The sequence below is a fragment of the Somniosus microcephalus genome, chromosome 9, assembly GCF_052327205.1.
Source record: "Somniosus microcephalus isolate GS21.2 chromosome 9, FLI_Smic_1.0, whole genome shotgun sequence".
NCBI lineage: Eukaryota > Metazoa > Chordata > Chondrichthyes > Squaliformes > Somniosidae > Somniosus > Somniosus microcephalus.
Genome location: NC_140995.1, coordinates 210092410 through 210108222, shown reverse-complemented (window position 1 = coordinate 210108222; position 15813 = coordinate 210092410).

The window sequence follows — 15813 nt, the reverse complement described above, 5'->3', positions numbered from 1 at the left end:
CCTGAGGATTGGGAGAGTTTCAGAAACCAGCAAAGAATGACCAAAAAATTGATAAAAAGGGAAAAAGTAGAATATGAGAGAAAACTAGCAAGAAATATAAAAACAGATTGTAAGAGCTTCTACAAGTATGTAAAAAGGAAAAGAGTAGCAAAGGTAAACGTTGGTCCCTTAGAGGCTGAGACAGGAGAAATTATTATGGGGAATAAGGAAATGGCAGAAATGTTAAACAAATATTTTGTATCTGTCTTCACAGTAGAAGACACAAAAAGCATACCAGAAATGGTGGGGAACCAAGGGTCTAATGAGGGTGAGGAACTTAACGTAATTAATATAAGTAGAGAAAAAGTACTAGAGAAACTAATGGGAATAAGAGCTGACAAATCCCCTGGACCTGATGGCCTACATCCTGGGGTTCTAAAAGAGGTGGCTGCAGAGATAGTGGATGTATTGGTTTTGATCTTCCAATATTCTCTAGATTCTAGAACGGTCCCACCGGATTGGAAGGTAGCAAATATAATACCGCTATTCAAGAAAGGAGGGAGAGAAAAAACAGGGAACTACAGGCCAGTTAGCCTGACATCAGTCATCGGGAAAATGCTGGAATCCATTGTTAAGGAAGTGGTATCAGGGCACTTAGAAAAACATAACTTGATTAAGCAGAGTCAACATAATTTTATGAAAGGGAAATCGTGTTTGACAAATTTATTAGAGTTTTTTGAGGATGTAACTAGCAAGGTAGATAAAGGGGAACCAGTAGATGTACTGTATTTGGATTTCCAAAGGCATTCGATAAGGTGCCACATAAAAGGTTATTACACAGGATAGGGGCTCATAGGGTTGGGGGTAATATAGTAGCATGGATAGAGGATTGGTTAACAGACAGAAAACAGAGAGTAGGAATAAACGGGTCTTTTTCAGGTTGGCAGGCTGTAACTAGTGAGATGTCGTAAGGATCAGTGTTGAGGCCTCAGCTATTTGCAATCTATATTAATGACCTAGATGAAGCAATAAAGGGCAAGTCGTGGCAGTGGCAGAAAAATTGACTAATTTTCCAGAATGATGCAATGGAGGCATGTGGGGTGCACTGCCAGTTCTGACAGGTTGGAGGTGCTGTTGCAGGAGGTGCACCAAAGGATGCTCAGGAAACTCCTTCTTTCTGGTCTGTATATCTTGGTGTGTAAGTGTATGCAGGAAATAAATATCTTCCGTGATGCCTCACTCTAACATCCTCCAATCTAATCTCGTCATAACAAGAGAGTTGTGATATCCATGTGTCCAGTCCAAAACTGTACGTTTGACAGAAATGACTGATAAAAGCAGCAAATGTCCTGACAGAACATCCAAAGCACTAAAGAGATCAACAAGCAGACAAAGTAACAGCAAAGCTATTGTTACAGCCAACAAAATGGCTTCATCTGAGCAGCATCTGCCTCAGGGACACCTTACTGGTGCTTATAATGCCACACATATACTGACAGTAACTATTTGAGACAGGCTTGGAGTGAAAGTTTGGGGGAAAGGGGTCGGAGGGGGCTAACCACACCCACTTGACTCCATTTAAATATGGCGGAGCGGGCCTTAAAGGCGACTTTGCAGGAAAATTCTGGTGCCGAATTAGGCTGGGATTTTTGAAGGGGTATGAATTATCAACTTATTTTACATCCAGAATCTGCCCCAAAACAGGCAGTAATTCAGAGGGAAAATCCAGCCCCAGCACTTTTATTTTTAAGAAAAGCAGTTCAGTCACAGGCAAAATATTCCTTTTTAGACCATAACATTTTCTTTCCCCATGCTGTGCACTTTCATGCCTCTCTCAGGCTTTTCCTGCAGTTGGCACAGTTTCCGCCCCCCCCACCCCCTCCGCCCATGTAAACTCTTGATGATTCTTATCTATTTTTGCAAAAATAAGTTAGAAGCGCAAGAAAATTATGGACAGTTAGCAAAGCAACCTGTGTGGCTGTTGCAGCTCACGCTGCCATTTTAGATTTTGTCAATGTCAGTCGGCCATTTTGGAACTGACTAAAAGAAAACAGTAGGAATTCCTACAACCCTGGTAATTTGGCTTTTTGCCATTTTCCTTCATGCTAAAGAAATGTTTCATTCTATAAAATACAAGAATCTCTGTTGCTATGGCAGCATAGCCACTTGCAAACTTTGTTGCTGGAAGCTTTTATTTGGACTAAAAGCCCTTGATATGCGAGCTACACCACTCTCCAACAAATAGACAAGTGTTGATAGAGTTGATACAATAGTCATAAATCATTGCCCCAGGGTTACAGGAGAAAATGAGAGTTTGTTATAAGGCCCAAAGGTCACGCCTGCAATCAGCGCGGCAACAGCTTAGCTTTGCAGCCCTTGGTTCTTGTTCATATTTTGCTGTATTGAAAACCTTGGCGTTAAATTTATTTGAAAAGCAAGGAACACTGGCACCTTTTTCTAAGCGTGTGGGTGATATCCTCCAGTGCTTTGCAGCCTCATTCCTTCAATAATTGCCTGCTGACATCAATTAGGAGGCAACGGTGAAATGATTCTGCTCAAAAGCCATGGGGCAGTCACTGTTAGCAGGTAGGCACTATCAGTTCAAGGGTAGAAGCAAGTAAATATATTACATGCAGGACTCTCATCCATGATACGAAATTAAAATTTGCATAAGGAAGGAAATGTAATTCCCTGGATAGTTATATGTATAGGGGATGGGTGCAGCTCATTTATTGGAGCAAAATACAGATCTACTGCAGCAACCCTTGTTTGTCGGTTTGCCGTTGCACAGAAGCTGGTCTTGACACAAAGGGCTGGTTCTCCTCCTGCTGTATTGCAATTGGGCAGGACCTCCGCCTTCCCGAGACGGCCATTACAGCACTTGAACAGTAGGAGGCCTCTCGCCACACTCCCACTGGCTCCTCTCACCCCCACTGGCTCCTCTCAACCCACCCCCACTGGCTCCTCTCACCCACACTGGCTCCTCTCACCCCACTCCCACTGGCTCCTCTCACCCCCACTGGCTCCTCTCACCCCACTCCCACTGGCTCCTCTCACCCCACTCCCACTGGCTCCTCTCACCCACACTGGCTCCTCTCACCCCACTCCCACTGGCTCCTCTCACCCACACTGGCTCCTCTCACCCCACTCCCACTGGCTCCTCTCACCCCACTCCCACTGGCTCCTCTCACCCACACTGGCTCCTCTCACCCCACTCCCACTGGCTCCTCTCACCCACACTGGCTCCCCTCACCCTCACTGGCTCATCTCACCCCCACTGGCTCCTCTCACCCCACTCCCACTGGCTCCTCTCACCCCCACTGGCTCCTCTCACCCCACTCCCACTGGCTCCTCTCACCCCCACTGGCTCCCCTCACCCCCACTGGCTCCCCTCACCCCCACTGGCTCATCTCAACCCCACTGGCTCCCCTCACCTCCACTGGCTCCTCTCACCCCACTGGCTCCTCTCACCCCACTGTCTCCCCTCACCCCCACTGGCTCCCCTCACCCGCACTGGCTCCCCTCACCCCCACTGGCTCCTCTCACCCCCACTGGCTCCTCTCACTTCCCCCTGGCTCCTCTCACCCCCACTGTCTCCCCTCACCCCCACTGGCTCCTCTCACCCCCACTGTCTCCCCTCACCCCCACTGGCTCCCCTCACCCCCACTGGCTCCAGTCACCCCCACTGTCTCCTCTCACCCCCACTGGCTCCCCTCACCCCCACTGTCTCCTCTCACCCCCACTGGCTCCCCTTGTTGGGGAAACACTGTGTGTATGTAGATAAACCTGTATAATCCCCTTTTAACTGCTGTATTCCCCTCCCCCCGCAAGACAGTTGCAAGCTGAGAGGAATAAGGCATGTTCAGACATGCCTGCTGCTGAGAGAAGGAAAACCAATCAGGTTCCAGCAGGTGACCAATCCGTGAGTCATCACAGGCTCGCGGGCTTTACGAATGCAGTACTGTATTGTGAGAGTTGGAGTAAAGACCTATTTCTTGTAGCTCGCCGTGTTGCCTATTTCTTTACGCGGGAGACTGTAGTCTCCCACATTGGTGACCCCGAATGTCGGCGGCCGAAGCCCCCGACTCACGTAGCCCTACAGAGGCCAGCAACGACCCGACGGCAACCAGCAGCAGCCCGATGTCGGCCGGTGCCGCGTCCTTGAAGCTCCCCACCTTCTGGGAACACCAAGCACCAGCTTGGTTCGCGCACACGGAGGCCCAATTCACCCTTCGCAGGGTTCAAGATGATGAAGAAAGGTACCTCCACGTAGTCTCAGCACTAGCAAGCTCCACCGCCGCCGAAGTTCTCGACCTGCTGGGGAACCCACCACAGACCAGCAAGTACTCAACCATTAAGGGCCGCTTGCTGCAGGCTTACGGCCTGTCCCGGGAGGAGAGGGCCCGTAGGCTTCTTTCACTACCAGGCCTCGGTGACTCTACCTCGACCCAGTTGATGAGCCGGATGCTTGCGCTCCTGGGCTCTGAACCGCAGTGCTTCTTGTTTCGGGCCCTTTTCCTCAGCCTGCTTCCTCAGCAGGTACAGACTGCCCTCGCAGGGTCCCCGATCACGGACTGCGTACAATTGGCAGCCGCCGCGGACAAAGTCTTCGCCGTCGCCCAACTCGGCCGTGCAGCCGAGAGGCCCCCCGACACCACCGAGCGCGCGCCGCCACGCCAGGCCGCAGAACTATGCTACTACCACGCGCGTTTCGGCCACAAGGCCCAACGCTGCAGAGCACCCTGCTCTTTTGATCAAACCAAGATGGCCGCCCGGCCCAACGCGCCAGCCCCGCGCCGCCGTCTAGGTCCGCTCGACCGCACCCCCGCCGCCACGATGGCCATCGGCACCGCAGGTAAACTGCTGTACATAACCGACTCCCTTTCAGGGCGCAGATTCCTTTGCGACACCGGAGCCCAATGCAGCATAATTCCTGCCTCCCAGCTCGACATCCAGGCAGGCTGCAGTGGCCCACCCCTCGTGGCGGCAAATGGCGCAGCCATCGCTACTTTTGGAAAGCGACGGGCCGAGGTTTGTTTCAACGGCCAGCGATTTACGTGGGATTTCGTGACGATCTCGGTGGCACATCCCTTGCTGGGCGCCGATTTTCTTTGCGCCCACGGACTCCTGGTCGACGTCCGCGACAGGCGCCTGATCGACGCAGCAACTTTCGCTTCACTGGCCTGCCAGCAGAGCAACAGCTCGGCCCTCGTCGGGTCCTGCTCTGCCCCGGCGGATGACGACTACGCCCGCCTACTCGCAGATTTCCCGAGGCTCACACAACCGACCTTCTCAGCCGTGGCAGCCAAGCATGGTGTCGAGCACCACATCGCCACTACGGGACCACCAGTGTTCGCCCGAGCCAGACGCCTGGACCCAGCCAAGATGGCGGTGGCCAAGGAAGAATTCGCCACGATGGAGAAACTGGGCATCATCCGCCGCTCGAACAGCCCCTGGTCGTCCCCCCTCTACATTGTGCCCAAGCCGGGCGGTGGCTGGCGCCCCTGCGGCGACTACAGACGGCTCAACGACGCCACCATGCCCGATACCCCATTCCGCACATCCAAGACTTCTCGGCACACCTAGCATGAAAGTCCGTCTTTTTCAAGGTCGACCTGATTCGCGGCTACCATCAGGTCCCCGTCCACCACGCAGACGTCCAGAAGACGGCGGTCATCACCCCCTTTGGACTGTTCGAGTTCCTGCGCATGCCCTTCGGGCTCAAGAACGCCGCACAGGCCTTCCAACAGCTCATGGATTCCGTCCTACGGGACCTGAGCTTCCTGTTCGTCTATCTGGACGATATCCTCGTGGCCAGCACCAGCAAGGCCGAGCACATCGCGCATTTGCGCTCTCTTTTCCAGCGCCTCAGCCAACACGGGCTAATCGTCAACCCGGCCAAATGCCAGTTCGGAGCAGCCCAAATTGACTTTCTCGGCCACAGAATCTCGCCAAGGGGAGCCATTCCCCTACCTTCCACGGTGCAGGCGGTGGCGGACTTTCCCCAGCCCACCTTGGTCAAGGCGCTGCAGGAATTTTTGGGGATGGTCAATTTCTATCACCGTTTCATGCCCAAGGCCGCCTCACTCATGCGCCCCCTCTACGAAGCCACCAGGGGCAAAATGGGCAAAGAGCAACTCACCTGGTCCAGCGAGATGGCGACAGCTTTCCACCAGACCAAAAGCGCCTTGGCCAACACCACACTACTGGCCCACCCCATCCCGGGCGCTAAGACCACCCTCACCACGGACGCCTCGGATTATGCCGTCAGCGCTGTCCAGCAACAGTGGGTCGAAGGCACGTGGCAGCCACTGGCATTTTTCAGCCGACAGCTGCGCAAGAACGAGTAGGCCTGCAGCACGTTCGACAGAGAGCTCCTGGCCCTGTTCCTGGCAATCCGGCACTTCCGTTTCCTCCTGGAAGGCCGGCCGTTCACCGCATTCGTGGACCACAAGCCGCTCACTTTCGTCATGGCCAAAGTAACCGAACCCTGGTCCGCGCGCCAACAGCGCCAACTCAACTTCATCTCGGAGTTCACCACGGACATCCGCCACGTCGCCGGCAAGGACAATTTGGTGGCCGACTGCCTCTCAAGACCCTCGCTCCACACAGTGCACCTGGGCGTCGACTACGCCAGCATGGTGAGAGACTAGGCCGCCGACGCGGAGATCCAGGCCCTCAGGACGTCAACCACCAGCCTCACTCTGGCCGACATCCACTTCCACGCAGCCGGCACAACCCTCCTGTGCGACATCTCAGTCCCCTCACCTAGGCCGGTCGTCCCATCCGCCTGGCGCAAGCGGGTTTTTGACATCATCCACGGCCTCTCACATCCAGGGATGCGTGCGTCTCAGAAACTCATGTCCGCCAAGTTCGTCTGGCCTGGACTCCACAAGGATGTGAGAGACTGGACCAACACATGCGTGGCGTGTCAGCGTGCTAAGGTCCAGCAGCACACCAAGGCGCCATTGGAGTGTTTCCCGGTGCCCGAGAAGCGTTTCGACCACGTCCACGTCGATCTGGTAGGCCCCTTGCCGCCGTCGCACGGTTTCACACACCTGCTCACGATCGTCGACCGCACCACCAGATGGCCCGAGGCGGTTCCCCTCGCCTCCACCACCACGACCGACGTCGCGCGAGCATTCGTCTCGACATGGGTGGCCCGGTTCGGCGTGCCGACCGACATATCCTCGGACAGAGGCCCCCAGTTCACCTCCCACTTGTGGAATGCCATCACCGCTGGCCTCGGCGCCAAGTTGCACAGGACAACAGCCTACCACCCACAGGCCAATGGGCTCTGCGAGCGCTTTCATCGTTCCTTGAAAGCCTCCCTCCGTGCCAGCCTGGCCGACACCAGCTGGATCGACAAACTACCCTGGGTCCTCCTGGGATTGTGCACCGCGCCCAAAGAGGACCTCCGCGCCTCCGCGGCCGAGATGGTCTACGGCCAACCGCTCAGGGTACCAGGCGACTTCCTCCCCCTGACAACGGAGCCGTGGTCGGCCGCCAGACAGCTTTCCCTGCACCAGGACGCGGCCCAGCAATTCCGTCCAGTGCCCACTTCGCAACACGGCCCGCAGCCGTCCTATGTGCCTCGGGACTTACGACATGCGGAGTTCATCTTCGTGCGCTGGGACACGCACAGAGGCCCGCTGCAGGCACCATACACCGGCCCCTTCTCAGTATTGGAGACGGGGGACAAAGCTTTTCTTATCGACGTTGGCGGGAAGCCGGACCTTATTTCAGTAGACCGCCTCAAACCGGCGCACCCGGACCTCAGCTTCCCGTTTCGTCCGGCTCTTCCCCCACGGCGGGGCAGACATCCCGCGTTGGCGGCGGTCCCACAAGAGGACCAAGACACGCCAGAACCTTACTTCCCGGCCGCCGCCCCACCTTCACCGGCAGCCCGTCCAACCAGCCCACCGGCAGACCAGCCGCCAGACCAGCCGACGAACCAACCGGCTGACCTCCCAGACAGCCCTCCTCACACGCCAGATGGCTACTACAGCCGCTACGGCCGTTTGGTCAAACCTCCGCAGAGACTGACTTTTACAGTTAACGAGGATTCTGGGGGGGCGTATGTGGCGTTGCCACATTGGGGAAACACTGTGTGTATGTAGATAAACCTGTATAATCCCCTTTTAACTGCTGTATTCCCCTCCCCCCGCAAGACAGTTGCAAGCTGAGAAGAATAAGGCATGTTCAGACTTGCCTGCTGCTGAGAGAAGGAAAACCAATCAGGTTCCAGCAGGTGACCAATCCATGAGTCATCACAGGCTCGCGGGCTTTACGAATGCAGTACTGTATTGTGAGAGTTGGAGTAAAGACCTATTTCTTGTAGCTCGCTGTGTTGCCTATTTCTTTATGCGGGAGACTGTAGTCTCCCACACCCTCACCCCCACTGGCTCCCCTCACCCCCACTGTCTCCCCTCACCCCCACTGGCTCCTCTCACTCCCACTGGCTCCCATCACCCCCACTGGCTCCTCTCACTCCCACTGGCTCCCCTCACCCCCACTGGCTCCTCTCACCCCCACTGGCTCCTCTCACCCCCACTGGCTCCTCTCACTCCCCCTGGCTCCTCTCACCCCCACAGGCTCCCCTCACCCCCACTGGCTCCTCTCACCCCCACTGGCTCCTCTCACCCCCACTGGCTCCTCCCACTCCCCCTGGCTCCTCTCACCCCCACTGGCTCCTCTCACCCCCACTGACTCCTCTCACTCCCCCTGGCTCCTCTCACCCTCACTTCCCACTGGCTCCTTTCTTAATAATGTCTGTCAAAATCTGTCACATCATTATGATAACTTTAGTAACCATGCCAACACAAGACCTGTGAGGGTGGAACGTCAAAGTCCACCTCCAAATGGTTATTGTAGCTCGCACTACATTCCTGTGTGCTGTATTTGTACACAGGCATTAACCCGCTTAAAGTAACTGGGTTAATGCCTGTGTGAAAATAGCGCACACCGGAATATTGTATGAGTGTAATAAGCATTTGTGCATGAACTTTGTAAATTGGAAGTTCTAGCCTTAATTGCCGAATGCCTCATGGTGATATAGGTTTATTGTAGTCTCATGGAAACACTGTCCTCCTGTGACTATCGGTACTACTCAAAATGGAAACATTGTTCAGGATACAATTTTTGCCACAAATCTTTCCAGTTACAATACCCTCCTGTAGCACAAATTCAGTGAGTCACTGACGGTTGCCCTATGAGATGAAATGCCTAAACTCAGCAAGAAGGGATTTGACAGCTCGGTTTAGAAGGGCTGTAGGAAATGAGAGAGAACAATGTTGAGGGTGTCCCTTGGCGGATGGCAATTGTGGATAACTGATAGAATTCAGGGGCCTAAGCCTCAAAACTAAAATCCGCAAACTCTTTCTCGTTCGACATACATCAGGGGCTTGTCAGTGTCAAAACTCCAAATCTGTCTTCATAATAATTTGACCGAATTGCCATGTTGTTTTAGTGCACCACCCCAGTGGCTTTCCTCCCTTTGGCTGGTTTGTTGCTTTGGGAAAGGGTCGGCAAGGCAGCATCAGGAAACTTAGAGAGAAACCTGTGAGTGCTGGAATGTAGCCTGAGGTTTGTAACGAGAAAAGAAGCTTTTATTCATTTTGCGGCATCAAAATATCCATCTTTTAGAGATTCATATGTAGGACCAGACAGTTAGATCCATAAGAAAGAAAAAGTAGGGGATAGTACCACCTTACCATGGTGTCAGCCATGGCTCACTTGGTAGCAATCTCGCCTCTGAGTCAGAAGGTTGTGGGTTCAAGTCTCACTCCAGGGATATAATCTAGGCTGACACTCCAGAGGAATATTGAAGGAATGATGCATAAGAACATATAGAACATAAGAAATAGAAGCAGGAATAGGCCATTTGGCCCCTCGAGCCTGCTCCGCCATTCAATAAGATCATGGCTGATCTTGGGCTCAAAGCCACTTCCCTGCCCGCTCCCCATAACCCTTCACTCCCTTATCTTGCAAAAATCTGTCTATCTCCACCTTAAATATATTTAATGACCCAGCCTCTACAGCTCTCTGAGGCAGAGAATTCCACAGATTTACAACCCTCTGAGAGAAGAAATTCCTCCCCATCTCAGTTCTAAAAGGGCGACCCTTTATTCTGAAACTATGCCCCCGAGTTCTAGATTTCCCCACGAGGGGAAACATCCTCTCTGCACCTACCTTGTCGAGCCCCCTCAGTATCTTATATGTTTCAATAAGATCACCTCTCATTCTTCTAAATTCCAATGAGTGTAGGCCCAACCTGCTCAACCTTTCCTCATAGGTCAACCCCCTCATCGCTGGAATCAACCTAGTGAATCGTCTCTGAACTGCCTCCAATGCAAGTATATCATGCACTGTCAGATGTGTTGTCTTTCGGATGAGACGTTAAACTGAGCCCAGGTGGATGTAAAAGATCCCATGGCATTATATCGAAGAAGAGCAGCGGAATTCTCCACGGTGTCTTGGCCAATATTTATCCCTCAACCAACACCTGGTCATGGGTCACATTGCTGTTTGTGGGAGCTTGCTGTGTGCAATTGGCTGCCGTGTTTCCTACATTACAACAGTGACTCCACTTCCAAAGTACTTATTGTCTGCAAAACACTTTGGGACACCTTCAGGTCATGAATGGCGCTATATAAATGCACGTTCTTCCTCTCTTTCTCTTTCTCCAAACATGTTGGACTCAGCAGCAGCCTCTCTACACATTCCTATCAACCACCCTGACTGCTCTGCCTTATTCCCCAGGACTGCGACAGTTAAGCAATATTTTCCCTCCAGACATCCCTTCTCTTTCACTTCTTTTGTCCGATCGCAGCCCTGCCTTCGATCTATTTTCTTTTCTTTCCAGTTTTGAAGAAGGGTTCGACCCGAAACGTCAACTCAAATTTCTCTCCACGGATGTTGCCTGACCTGCTGAGTTTTTCCAGCATTTTCTGTTGTCATTTCGGATTTCCAACATCTGCAGTATTTTGCTATCATCCCTGATTTCTGCCCAGGTTCCCACTGACGATTTAGAAGCAGAAAGGGCCCAGCAGGATGGCTAGGTCCAGAGAGAGGAGATTTGTGACTCAGCAGCGAGAGCCTGGGGACTGAAGATGAGAGGGAGAGTTGCCATGTGAATATCACAGGGCTGCTGGAGTGGAACAACAGCTGGCAGGAGTGTGTTGGCTGAAATGAGGGGCAACAGAGACAGAGAAATGTATTTGTAGATTCCGGCTGAAATGACGGTGAGAGCTTTGGTGGAGAGAAGCTTTGTAATGCCGCCTTTCACCTTGCGTGAGGGCCACTCTTGGTTGGGGGGGCGATATGATTGGGATTTTAGGGGTGGATTGTATCATATGTGTATCACCTTAAACATGAGTATATACAGTGGATTTCATGTAAAGGTGGGGAAAGAACCATAGAAACATACAGCATAGAAGGAAGCCATTCGGCCCACCGTGCCTGTGCCGGCTCTTTGAAAGAGCTACCCAATTAGTCCCACACCTCTGCTCTTTCCCTATAGCCCTGCAAATGTTTCCTTTTCAAATATTTATCCAATTCCCTTTTGAAAGTTACTATTGAATCTTCTTCCCTTTCAGGCAGTGCATTCCAGATCACAACAACTTGCTGTGTAAAATAATTCTCCTCATCGTCCCTCTGCTTCTTTTGCCAATTACCTTATGTGTCCTTTGGTTACTGACCCTGTTGCCAATAGAAACCGTTTTTCCTTATTTACTCTATCAAAACTCCTCTTAATTTTGAACACCTCTATCAAAACTCCTCTTAATTTTGAACACCTCTATCAAAACTCCTCTTAATTTTGAACACCTTTATCAAAACTCCTCTTTATTTTGAGCACCTCTAGCAAATCTCCGCTTAACCTTCTCATAGTTTGCAACATCAAAAGAAGCGGATCATTATCCGACAATGATTATTCATTTTGTATTTTGCAGTTGCATTTTTTCAGACGCAGGCTGGTGAGGCTGGAAGTTTAAGCCACAATTCAACCATTCACACGTCACCATGTGCCAGGAGTCTCTGATATTCTGGCGCCAAGCAAAGTCCAGTATCTTGTCTGTCTCGATGGTCAGACTATTCAGCATGAAGCAAGATTCATTGATTTATGGAATAGCTGGCATTTCTCAAATGTTTGGTACTTTTCACTTCATGACCATCCTTATTCAAGACACCAACAGTTAATAAATCTATAATAGAGCTAATGTTCAGTTAAATGCCAAATGTGATAGGCTTCTTAATGCTGTGGCACATCAACATGGCACTTGAGTTTGGCATCATGATGTAATGCGTTGGTATTTTACACAAGGACTCCAAAAACAAGGGCAGATGCTTTAGAGTTTTATAGAGCGCAGCCTCACCCAAAAGACTCAAGTACACGTAATTTTTAAATATTTGTTCTGGGGATGTGTGGCTCGATGGGCCGAAATGGCCTCTATCTGCACTGTAGGGTTTCTGTGATTCTGTGACTAGGAAAGCCGGCATCTATTGCCCATCTCTAATTGCCCTGAGAAGGTGGCAATGAGCCTCCTCCTTGAACAACTGTAATCTTTGTGGTGATGATTGATGTGCCTTCAATAACTCAAAGACAAGGAGTTTAAAGGATTCAACTAAAGGCTTTTAATCACTAAGAACATTGCAGCATTGCAGGTCTTTCCACATCGGGTTCGTCTGGTAGAAATGACTCATACAGCTCTTGAGACCTTTATATGGCAAAAGACAGGGGCGTAGCCAATACACACAATAGGAACAAAAGGGGCGGTTCACACAATACAAAGCAGGTAAAACACAGGGGCTGATGAAGGCATATATTTCATCACAATGGTGTCTCCACAATGGTGTTAGGTAGGGAATTCCAGGGTTTCGACCCAGTGACAATGAAGGAACAGCGATATATGTCCAGGTCAGGACGATGTGCAACTTCGAGGGGAACTTGGAGATGATGATGTTCCTACATTTAATGACTTAGATTAAAAATATATATATTATTGTTATTTCAATCTCTCAAGTAAAGGAACATTCAAAGAAATGCAGGGGAGTTCTCCCCGATGTCCTGGCCAATATGTATCCCTCAGCCAACATGACTAAAACAGATGACCTGGCCATTATTACATTGCTGTTTGTGGGAGCTTGCTGGGCACAAATTGGCTGCCGGATTACAACAGTGACTACACTTCAAAAGTACTTAATTGGCTGTAAAGCACTTTGGGATGTCCTGACGTTGTGAAAGGCGCTCTATAAATGCAAGTTTTTCTTTTCATTCCCTTTGAATCTTCAATTTCCTGCTTTACCGATAGAGCTTGTTGACACAAGCCATATTCTCTTTCAAACCTCTTGAAATCTGAGTTTTACTACAACCCTAAATGGATTTGAACATCTCTTAATTCATTTTAAACCTGCCTGTTTATCAAGGCTTCTTGCGTCCCTTCACAGGACTGTTGAGGGCTTTTTAGTGAACGTGAGGATAAGTGAGATTCTAAATGTTATCAGATGATCATAGCATGGTGGTAGGTCTGGAACGAGGAATTGTTAACTGAACCTAAAGAAGTAAAGACAGAACTTGCATTTATAAAGCCCCTTTCATGACCACAGAACATCCCAAAACACTTGGTAGCCAATGAAGTAGTTTTTGAAGTGTAGTTACTGTTGTAATCTAGGAAATGCAGCAGACAATTTTCGCACAGCAAGCTCCCTCAAACAGCAATGAGATCATGCCCAGATAATCTACTTTAGTGATGTTGGTTGAGGGATAATATTGACCAAGGCACTGGGGATAACTCCTGCTTTTCTTAGATGTAGTGCCATGGGAACTTTTACACCACCCGACAGTGCAAGTAGGACCTCAGTGTGATGTCCTATCTGGAAGACAGTACTGCACAGGAGTGTCAGCCTAAATTTTGTGTTCAAGTCTCTGGAGTGGGACTTGAACCCACAACCTTCTGACTCCAAGGCAAGATTGCTACCAACTGAGGTAGATAATGAGTGCTTCATTGGTTAAGCACTGAAGAATCCATGCTGTTTTTAATTCTCTTTCCTAATTATCAAGTATGATAAGATACAGAGGAAGAAATTCAACATCGTCGCGGCCGTTTTACAATCATGATACTGATGCAAAAGTTGATTAATTTAACCCAATCTGCGTGTGTTCGGGCTACTGCTAAATTTGTCAAGGCCCTTTCTTTTAAGCAGCTTCTGCCTCTCCTGGACCCAAGCAAATAAAAACTCAAAATTTGTATCTAGCTTCCCCTAAATGCATCTATGCTATTTGCCTCAAATACTTCATGTGGTAGCGAGCTCCACATTCTAACCACTCTCTGGGTGAAGCAGTTTCTCCTGAATTCCGTATTGGATTTATTAGTGACTGTCTTATATTTATGTCCCCTAGTTTTTGACTCCCCCCACAAGTGGAAACATTTTCTTTACATCTACCCTATCGAACCCTTTCATAATCTTAAAGACCTCTATCAGGTCACCCCTCATAGAAACATAGAAACATAGAAGATAGGAGCAGGAGTAGGCCATTCGGCCCCTCGAGCCTGCTCCGCCATTCAATGAGATCATGGCTGATCATCCAAATTCAGTACCCTGTCCCTGCTTTCTCCCCATATCCCTTAGCCTTAAGAAATATATCTAACTCCTTCTTGAATATATTTAATGAATTGGCCTCAACTGTCTTCTGTGGTAGAGAATTCCACAGGTTCACCACTCTCTGGGTGAAGAAATTCCTCCTCATTTCAGTCCTAAATGGCTTACCCCTTATCCTTAGACTGTGACCCCTGGTTCTGGACTCCCCTGCCATCGGGAACATCAGTCTTCTCTTTTCTAGAGAAAAAAGGCTGTTCAATTTTTCCTGATAGCTAATCTCTCATCCTTGTAAATCTTTTTTGCACCTTCGCCAGTGCCTCCATATCCTTTTATAATATGGAGACAACTGCTCACAGTACTCCGTGTGTGGTTTAACTAAGGCTTTATACAGATTTAGCATAACTTCTCCGCTTTTCAATTCTATCCCTCTAGAAATGAACCCGTGCTTGGTTTGCGTTTTGTATGGCCTTATTAACCTGCGTCGCTACGTTTAGTGCTTTGTGTATCAGTACCCCTAATTGTGTCTCAGAGTAGATATATTTGATAGTTTAAGATTCTATAAATCATGCAGACCATATATGGCCATTAGCACAGCTGGGCACGTGAAAGCAGCCAGTTATACTTGAGGGCATGTGCAGTATAACAATGCACAATGAACAAGCGCTGGTAGAAAGTCTGCCCGACCACAGCAATTAGATGTACAAATAGAGTTTTAAATTTGCTTTTTGATTATCCCTGTGATTTGGAAACCCTTTGGAAAAGGCCACGCTTTTCTAAATTGTTCCCGGAATGGATGCTAAAGTCTCCCGTGTAATTATTCTTTCAGACTTGCTAAACATGGGTCACTGAATTATTTCAAGCATTTCCCCAGCAAAACAAAAATCTTTCAGGATGACATCAGTTATCCAAACAGACTCCCTTTGGGTTTTTAAAAATTTTATATATACATCTTACATTCTTTTCTTCAAGCACTCCTAACAGAGTTTGTACACCAAACATAGCCCTTACAACAAAGAAAATTGGCCAAAATCTCAGCCCAGAACTAAATAAATATTCTCGTCAGTTAATGCATGTGGAGGTTTACACTGAGACTATCCAATGAGCAGTCTGGGCCAACAAACCCCATGTTCAATCCCTTGTCTGTGCTGAGCTTATTTTATATATATGTTCTTGGGATGTGGGCAACTCTGGCAAGGCAGTATTTATTGCCCATCCCTAGTTGCCCGAGGGCTTTAA